Source organism: Kryptolebias marmoratus, linkage group LG20 (genome assembly GCF_001649575.2).
Source record: "Kryptolebias marmoratus isolate JLee-2015 linkage group LG20, ASM164957v2, whole genome shotgun sequence".
Lineage (NCBI taxonomy): Eukaryota > Metazoa > Chordata > Actinopteri > Cyprinodontiformes > Rivulidae > Kryptolebias > Kryptolebias marmoratus.
The window spans coordinates 18215547-18223694 of NC_051449.1; the positions used below are offsets into that span (position 1 = coordinate 18215547).

The 8148-nt window shown below is 39.8% G+C and overlaps 1 protein-coding gene across 2 annotated transcripts in view; it reads left to right on the forward strand.

The window, feature by feature from the left end:
• The window catches only part of LOC108238634 (vasoactive intestinal polypeptide receptor-like), a 31036-nt gene that overhangs the window by 4742 nt on the left and 18146 nt on the right, over positions 1–8148 (forward strand). The window lies entirely within an intron of this gene.

An 8148-nucleotide genomic window follows, 5' to 3' on the forward strand; every position in this document is an offset into this window, starting at 1 on the left:
TACAAACAAATCAATAATAGTGAAGTGAGTATACTGAAGCTTAAAATAATAATTAGCTCTTTGCTCATTTGGTTTTACCTTGTCTGCACAAAAAGAGAAGTTGTAATTAAGATTCTATTGTTGCACTTTGATAACTTACACAGAATAATCAAAGTCAGCTCGATGTGTGTGTGTGTTTACACACACCAAGCCGGTTTTCAAATCTCAGCTTCAGGAGGAGATCATGGAACAGTGGACCAGATCTTCACCCTTGAGAAGTTTCTGAGGGGGGTCACGGGAATCTAACAATGGCAGTGGACCTGGAGAGGACCGTGTCTCTCAAAGCATTTTGTAAGGGCACTGTAGGAATATGGAATACCTGGGTTGCTTTGAAAGGCTTTCAGGTCCCTGAAAACCAAAGCGAAATCTATGTCCACATTCTCGGCACAAAGTCTTACTTATTTAATGTGAGGGTTGGACTTCACAAGGTCTGCCCCTTGTCTCAGATCCATTTTGTGGTGATCATGGACAGGATCTCAAGATGCAGTTGTAGAGAGGAGTGTGTCTGGTTTGGGACCTTCAGAGTCTCATTTCTGCTTTTTGCAGATGATGTGGTTCTGATGGCATCTTTGGGCCATGACTTTCAGCAAGCACTGGGGTGGTTTGCAGCCATGTGTGAAGTGGCTGAGATGAGGGTCAGCTTCTGAGGTCATGGTTCTCAACCAGAAAAAAAGTCAAATGCCTCAAAGCAGGGAGCTTCAATATCTGGGTGGTGTATGAATCGGGAGATGGACTGACAGATCAGGACCTCATCTGCTGTAATGAGGACTTTGCTCTGGTGTGTCATAGTGAAGACAGAGTTTAACCAAAAGGTAAAAGTCTGTATTTACTGCTTTGTTTACATTCTAACCCTCACTTATGGTCATGAGATTTGGATCATGGCTGAAAGAACAAAATCCTAAGTGGTGAAATGAGATTCCTCTATAGGGTGGCTGTGATCAGCCTTAGAGATAAGACCAGGAGCTCCATCATTTGTGGAGAGCTTCATGTAGACTCGTTGCTCCTTCGCATCAAAAAGAGTCAGCTGAGGTGCTTCGGGGGTCCAGGATGCCTCCCTTTGGAGGTTTTTCCAGACACGTTTCTATGGGAGGAAACCCCAGGGAAGACCCTGAACTCACTCTGGTTATATATCCTCTCTGGTTTGGGAATGCTTTAGGACCCCCAGGAGGAGCTGGAGAGTGTCTCTGGAGAGACAGATGTCTGGGTTTTCCTCCTGGACCTGAATTATAATTAGGTTGTCGCCTCCACAACCTAATTATACATAAGCCAAAGAAACTAGATGGATGGATAGAAGCTGGTTTTGCAGACTCATAGTTAGAAGTGATGTGCCACCCCACCTTTGCCACCTATTTCAACTCATTCACTAGCCTAATTCTGCTTCTAGCTCAGAGTGGTATAATCAATTTATCAACTTTGATCCACAATTTCACCTCTTCCACACAATAAGCTGATATGCAACAAAGAGGGATCAAAAATGTTAAAGGACAAGGATTGTTAGCTGCAGTTTGGTATAGCTTTCAAAACCAACTGTAAAATATAGTTTTGTGTTAATGTTTGAGTGATAATACCGAAATATACTGTAAAAAAACAATATAAAACATAAAAGATCTGTTTTTAAAGCACTGAGAACCATTTTTTACACCACTACAACATCCTAGTTATACTTACTGCAACTTACATAAAACTGCCATTTTATATTTTCAGTTTTCTTTTATTTCGCTTCAGTAAAGCCTTCTTGCACCCCTGCGCAGCATATATCAGGTTTCTTACAGTTGTGAATTTTAAAAGGAGCAGTCAAGCCTCACTGTGGCGATGGAAAAAGACTCATATGCAGGGATCAAACCCAGGAATATCATTCAGTTCTGCAGATCCCCTCAGTCCTGTGGAGCAGTTTACATGTTTTAAAAAAACCCAAGAAGACTAAAACCCCACTGATAGAAACTAACAACTAGGTGGTCAACAGAAGATCATCTGTTTGCTAAAGAGCAAATATACAATAAATTACAGAGAGATCATTGTGTCTTTGAAGACTGTTACGCCTCCTGTTACGTTGGATGTGAAACCTAATAAGAGCTAAAAACATGATTTTACACGAGTTCTGTGGTTGATACTTGTCAGCTTCCAGAGAAAGTTTACTTAGGTGAATCTGCTGTTGTTCTTTGGTCTACAAAATTAAAATTTGGTCTAAAAAAGACCTATAAAATGCACCAATGATCACAATTATTGCGTATCTGTATCCCTGAATCTCAGATTAATGAAACCTTATCAGGATGTTTTCTTTCCAAGTGAGAAGTTAAGGACAGGGATGACAGAAATTGTGAACATGCTGCTCGTCTTCTGCCTTCCTCTACTTCTGTTTAGTTGTTCCAAACATGTCCTGCTCTTGATTTGCCTCCAGTGTCATCCTGCTCCAAATCTGAGAACAGTGATCAAATTCCTTGGGTCGACTGAGCGTCCCACGGGTCAGACTCGCGAGTTTTGTCCGCGATCCCTCGTTTCGTCTAACGTATCTCACACAACAACAGTAAAACACAGCTGAGTGAAATGAGATAAACAACCTCCCGTCCCCGGCATCAACCCACCCAACAAAGATACGTGATGTTTGTTCATCCTTCTTTAATCTGTGAAAGCCTTACAGGGAGGTAATGCTAATTATGCAGGCACAAAACCGCGGTACGGTGAATTTATTGAATGATTTGCAGAATGTTTGCACTGTAGCTCCTTAAATTATTCCCCTCTGAGTTTCCTGCATTTCTCAATTTGCCATTAATTACTGCAACAAGTCTTCTCAAAGTAATTATGCGGAAAGAGTTTATTTGTATTCAACAGGCAGAGAGGCCCTAATTTCAAATTATAGCCTTGAGAAATGTAATAGGAGTTGAAGCACACTTAAATTACTTTACAACTTGACTTTTTTAGAGGCTTTTTAAAGCAGCATCAAGTTAATTCTTTCCTTATGGATAATTGATAAGATAAAACTGTATAACTAGTCACAAGCTAAACTTTGTGCGCAAAACTGTGACCTGTGAAGGTAAGGATGTGTTTATTCGTTATCCATATGTGGATTTTTAAAAAAAAAATGTGGAAGTAAAATCTCATATGCAGTGAAGTGGAAATTTGAACTATAACAACTAGCTGTTGTATTTATTTGCAAATTGATCAAACCCATTTTTTTATTATAATGAAACTAGTATTCCTTAAAGGAATCCATACGACCCACCGTGTTGTGTGCCAAAGCTTTAAATAAGATGACGTGCAATTTGTTATGGCTCAGATCATGTGACAGGGATGACTCTCCGCTGCTACCACACCAAATCGTACCTAACTGTCTGTAAAGTTGACTGACTTACAGCCATTTTAGTGTTCCCTAAGGTTGATTAGCTGTGGTGGCCATCTTGAATCTGATTGACTCTAGAAGTTAATCAGTTGTAGGTGTTCATCCAGATGATTACTCACCGAGTCTCAATGACATCTATCTACTGGTTCAGGAGATATTTTGGTAACAGACAAAAAATGAACACACGCACACATAGGCACATTTAATTAACTTCAAACTCTGAGCAGCAAAGATCAGTTTCATTACTGACCACTCCAACATTAGAAACTCTTTAATTTTTCTTTAAATAGACCTAAACATTTTAGTGGTTACCTCAGAAGATTTTAATTGCTAAATGATTGCATTTTCTACTCCAGTGGTTCTCAGCCTCTTTTTCTAAGGAGCTCCTTTTTTACTGAGAGAAAAGTGCACCTCAATCCCACATCCCACTCCCTGCATTCATTAAAAATGATTATTCATCTACTGGTAATATATTCAAGATTACTTTTATTTCCATAAATACTAACAACCAGCGTGCATATCTCTGTCCAAAGATAAGAAGTCAGGCTGTTTGTCACAGGCTTTTGTTTTATTGTGACAAGAGCTAAAGGCACAACAAGGCAACAGTGCCTCCTTTAAAAATCCTAAAGTTTTTTCATGTATTTTCTTATTCTTAAACTTTGAATCATCTTTAAAACAGGTGAGTTCCTTTTGTGAGGTCCTAAATGACCTCTATCACCATATAACGTGCATATGTTGGTGAAACTGGAATTAATTTCTTCAGAAAGCGATAAAAATACAAAGCCACCAGACCTGTTCATCTGCCTTGTCGCTCCAAGTTGGATATTTTCTTTAACAATTTAAACTCCAGTCCAGTCTCCACGCTGATTCTGCTCGTTGGTCTCATTGCAAACAGTGAGTTTGTCTGCAGGTACAGTTGTTTTATTCCAAAAATGCAGCAGTGTGGTTCATACTGAATTGTTAAATTTTTAAAATGATCTTTTCCAGAATTCTTTTGATTTTCCAACTCCACGTATTCACTTGTAAAAGACAGCTCTTTGTGTCATAGCAGTGTTTGATGCTATTAAATTTCACCCAGGCTTGTAATGTTTTCTACAAGTGCAAAACATTTTAACAGCCTCAGTGTCATTAAAGCCTTATGCTCCCGGTTAGGTTGGGAATGGCTTGTCAATGCTTTTGTTATTGCCCACTACAGAAAGGCGGGCAATAATGTTTTTGCTCTTGTCTGTCTGTGTAGTAGTAGCTGAGAGTCATCCCCAACTCATACTTCTTTGTTCAAAACTTTGCCATTAAGTAATAGAGTCAACACTGTCTGTCTGTTAGCAAAATATCCTGTGAACCACTTTCAGTAAGTAATCTTTGGACGTACACTTACACCTGTTTAACTTTTAGAGTCAACTTGATTTGAGATGGCCACCACAGCTAATCAACTTTAGCAAACACAAAAATGGCTATAACTCAGTCGGTTTTACAGATATTGAGCTGGTTGTCGCCGAGTGTCTTTCACACTAACACACTCTGAACGCTAATAGGTAGCGTGAAATCTCCTGCGACATTGTGCGTTACGGTATTTTCAAAGTTTGGCTAAAACGGCTCTAACGCCATCATTTGAATATGATCTTAGTTTAAAACTGGCAAGGAATGCAGCAGGCGATAAAATTCTTCAAATTGTTTTTCATTACTTCATGATTACCTCTCCGTTTGTGTATGCATGCCTTTCATTAAACACGCCTGTATTCATTTATGGCTCAGAATTGGAGTCAAAATAGGACTTGTGAGTGTGCATTCAATATAATAAAGATTAGAAATAATAAAAGACGACGATAAATCTGATGAAAAAATACAGACTTTTCTGTCTTCAATCATGCACACATTTGTAGTCGTGAGTCAGTGCTGACTTGGATGCGTCAGACTCAAGTGTTTTCCCTCCTCTGCAGTATTTTACTCAAGGTTATTGTTGCAAACGCCACCTATAAATTATTGCTGCGCTCATATAGTCAACCTGATGACGGACTGAAGAGCTGTCTGTTGCTGTAATACAGACTGCAATCTGCGTCATTTTTTTATTTTTTACTTTTGCGATATGAGACGGGGTCAGATTGAGGATTTACTGTGGGCATATGCAAGTTCAGGGCAGAAAGGAAAGGCTTCTGTGGGAAGCTTGTGCTCTGACCCAGATGAGCTACAGTGTGACATAAGAGAAGATAGAGCTCCAGGGAAAAAGATGAAGGGAAAGATTAAGAACCACCATATTTGTGAGGTTGAAAAATAAAGATAAATTTCTCTGACATGTCAAAGGTTCACAGGGTCAACAGATCCCCACTGAGCAAGAGCCTCAGGAGAAAAAGATCTGTCGGTGACCTTTGATGCAATAAGCCCAACATATCAGTTACATAATAAATCAACTAATCAGTAAAGGATTTTCTGGTTGGGCCTTCTGTGCTCTCAGCTTATGTAGGGAGCACCTAATTAAGGAATAATGAATAAAATTTGAGTCTGTGCATTGTAAATTACCATTGCAGGTAGATTGGAGCCTCTTATCTCCATATCCGAGCCTTGCAAAAGCTAGAAAATGAAATCCTGCTTACGTAGTTGAACCAGTTTCTATTTTTCAACCTACTAAATTGTCTTTTGAAAGGATTTTTGGAAACCTTGCGAGGTTACGTTATGGTCACGTGTCGACGTGCCTCCTTATCTGTGAATTTGTTACCCCAAAATGTGGAAAAAAGTCCCTGTGGCTTCACAGTCTGGAACACTTGTGAAAGACTGAAGCTATTGACACATCCTGAGCCGTTCATTTTACAAGGCTCACACAGTAAAAACAAGCATTACGAAACACGGCGCCACAGAGATTGAGGGGCCGAGTCATAAATTTAGTTAAGATAGTTTGCCATTCTCATGAACTTTTTACCTAGCAGGTCGAACACAAACACCCAGTCATTCATCTCTTTAAATAACTCCGGAGAGTCACCCTCTCTGCAGGCTCACAGTCACAGAGTGCCTTCATGTCAAGGCTTTGACATACATGCCTTTAATATTATTAATACCCACTTCCAAGATATTATTAGAATGCATTTGAATGAACAATACTGACTCAAAGGAGAGGATTAAAAATAAAACAATTCTGGACGGATAAACTAATTTGAGCTCTCCTGGTTGTCGCACATGACACCGAAAATCCTTGCAGTCATGTTTTGGGGAATGATAAAAGCATTCTTCTGGCAATCCCTCAAACGGGCCAAATCCAGTGGCTGGATTGGCTGAAACATCAGCGGCTTATCTTTGCCTTTGTGTCTTGTCATGTTGTTTGGAGAAACTAAGCCTCGGTCGTCTCTGCAGTACGCCTCTCAGGTATTTGTGAGCTGACCGACTTTTAATGCCAAACACATTCTAAGACTTTGGATTGTCGGTCATTTCCCAACCCCATCACGATTTGATAGTGGCTGTGGGGCGATACGGTTGGGAAATGTGAGGAATGTGTCCAACATTTAGATTTCCACAGCAGCCGTCAGTCCGCGGATTAATCTGTCGCCAGCGTGTGTCTTCATCGTACCAAACGAAGACGAGGAAATCCTAAAGATAAAAAGCAAACCAAAAAACAGTGACAGAGTAAACAGGCCTTCCTGTTGCTGCAGGGTTATTTGCACCACAAGAAAAGACAAGGAGAGGTGTGTGTTGATGCCACACAACAGAAATGCATAAACAGAGTCATCTCTGTTTATTGGTATGGATGCTAAATAGAGGGTGAGCCAGAGGAGCCATTCCATTTACTGGTTCAGTGACGCACATTTACTGAAAATGCAGAGTAAAAACAAAAATAATCCAATTCAAGCTTGATCTTCCTAAATCATATGTCATATTCTATTATTCTGCCTGATAACCATAGCTTCTGTTTAAAAAGTGGTCATCTGACCATATGACTCAAGTATCCAGAGAAACTATCTTTTTTTATGGCTGTTAATTTTATTTATTTATTTATTTTCTTCTTTTTTTTTCACTAAGCCCCAAACGTCAAGACACAGTAGCTTCATGTAATTCATCTGAGCTTTAGTCCACTGCAGTCTGCTGAAGTTCAGCCACAGTTCAACTTCTACACTAAACCATTCTTTAAAATGCTGTACTTTGCTCCAGTTATTTGCAATTTATTTTTCTAAGATTTATCAGACAGGAAATAATGTCATTTCACATTTTCAGTGCAGTGATGGAAAACATAGTAATGGGTGTTTTCAAACCACAGTGGACCTTTTCACAGTCTTTATGATGCTTTCAGGTAGATCCTCCCCACTCCAATTTTTTTTTGTTTGTTTTAATTTGTCAAAACATTAGCTGTTTACAGCCCTTATAATTGCTTTTCTTGGGTCGTTTTAGCTACTATTTCAGAGTAAGTGCTTTCTCAGCTTAATGGGAACTCATGAGTGATGTAGGGACTCCTGTCATAACTCAGGGGATTCTGTCCAGAGAGCGAAACCAAGACCAAACACGGAGGCGGATGTAAAGGTAAGTGAATTTATTTACAGGGTGAAAACTATATACAGTAGAAGAGTCAACAAGAGAAGGAGAACTAGGTGAGTCTCGGGTACGAGTCTAAATCCAGACGGTAGCAAGAAGGTGGTAACAATGTCTCTTTGTTTGCTTACAGATCCAGGAGGTAAATACAGCGCCGAGGAGAGGAGGAGCGGTTCCAGGAGTTCCAGAAGTTCCAGAAGAGACGAGCCAGTTCCAGTGAGGTAAGTAGCAGAATGGTGTCAGGTAAGTAGTCCTTAGTTTCCGTA